Below are 1537 nucleotides of genomic sequence, written 5' to 3'. Positions count from 1 at the left end.
GCTGGATCGGCCCCTTGCCCAGGCCTGACGCCTCTGCCAGAGGTGTCAGGCCTGGGCAGGGGACCCCCATATCCCCCCATCACCGGCTCCGCCCCCCACCCAGGCCTGACGCCTCAGCCAGAGGCATCGACCTCCATCACCCTCCGATCGCTGGATCGGCCCCTTGCCCAGGCCTGACGCCTCCACCAGAGGTGTCAGGCCTGGGCAGGAGACCCCCATCTCCCTCCGATCATCGGCTTCTGGGGCCGGCCTGCGGCCCGGGCTGGCAGCTTGTGCTGGCGGCTGCACTGTCCCACCCTGCCTGCAGTATGCAAATTAGCCGCCATCTTTGTGTGGTTAATTTTTGCATATCGTGCTGATTAGCCAATGGGAGGTGTAGCAAAGATACGGTCAATTACCATGTTTGTCTATTATTAGATAGGATGCTTATATGCATGCATGCAAGTCCTTTGGTTGATCTCTTATTCTCCCCTCCCACCTTCCCCTGCCTTCCCTCTGAGGTTGGACGGTCTGTTAAATGCTTCTGTCTCTGGATCTATTTTTGCTCATCAATTTATGTTCATTATATTTCACAAATGAGTGAGATCATGTGATACTTATCTAGTAATCTCTCTTTAAATTATCTTGGAATTTTGTATATTTATTTGAACAGAAAAGCTTGATTTTTATATTTCTATTTTTGGTCCTTCTGAGCTAGTAGGTCGGGACTCAGGAAGCTTGATTAAGTGAGTTCTACCTAAAATCAGAGACAGCTTTTTTCACCAAATTAGGTAGGTCTGTTCTCTCCCCTCTTCCCTCATCTATCCCCCGTTTCTGACCTGGGTTGTTCCCTTCTTTTCCTCCCCCAAACTTTCACTTATGCTTCTTCTATGGGCCTCCATCCCAGCACCAACTTCCATCAGCAGAGGTGGGGCGCTCTGGTCACTTGGTCTGGATTCAGCCTGTCTCACTGGTGCAGGAAACACCGGCTGGGCTGAGAAAAAAGTGTATCCTGTTTAATTTCTTGGCTCCTTACAGACTGAATTATCCAGAACTTGCCCGACTGATAAAGATGAAAAGATAAATAGTTGTCTCTCATGCATTCATATAGACATCTGAATGGGTAGGATTTAGATAAGTACAGATGAATACAAATACAATCCTGAATTAGAAAGAAGCATTGTTGAGCCTGTGTGAACCTTACTCTGTTTAGAGTCATAGCTGTGTATTCATTGTGGGGACCAAGGATGATGGGATGTGGAGAAATGACATGAAACCTAAGCCAGTGTTCATAGTCTTGGAAATTCATAAAATGTATTCAAATGACAAGCCCTCACCTTGGAAACAGGAAGTCTTAATGATATCTGCCCACCACTTGAAATAGTACAGATTTATTTTTTCTGTTCACTCAGAATTTAAAAGGTAAGTTGTTAGTAGTTACATTTTACCTCTCTCAGGTTTACCTGCTTATGGTTAAGTTTAAATATGTTTTCAAAATCTGAGGATTAAAGTGATGGGTCTTTTATCCCCAAGTGTCGTTGTCGTCGTCCCCCACCCC

At 46.1% G+C, this 1537-nt stretch overlaps 1 protein-coding gene and 1 long non-coding RNA gene across 8 annotated transcripts in view; both read left to right on the top strand.

The window, feature by feature from the left end:
- ZC3H18 (zinc finger CCCH-type containing 18) overlaps positions 1–1537 on the top strand; it is a 68583-nt gene that overhangs the window by 44580 nt on the left and 22466 nt on the right. The gene's annotated exons all lie outside the window — the stretch shown is intronic.
- Positions 637–1537, top strand: part of LOC106725445 — a 2683-nt gene continuing 1782 nt past the window's right edge. The window contains exons 1-2 of one of the 2 annotated variants that reach the window (XR_001361336.1): positions 637–770; positions 1195–1401. This is a non-coding gene — a long non-coding RNA (uncharacterized LOC106725445). Of the gene's footprint in view, positions 1402–1537 lie in introns of both variants that reach the window. The other variant, XR_001361335.1, reaches the window with a different exon arrangement.

Source organism: Myotis brandtii, unplaced genomic scaffold (genome assembly GCF_000412655.1).
Source record: "Myotis brandtii unplaced genomic scaffold, ASM41265v1 scaffold165, whole genome shotgun sequence".
Classification (NCBI taxonomy): domain Eukaryota; kingdom Metazoa; phylum Chordata; class Mammalia; order Chiroptera; family Vespertilionidae; genus Myotis; species Myotis brandtii.
Note: the sequence above shows the minus strand (reverse complement) of the source record. Positions and strands in the feature narration are given on the sequence as shown.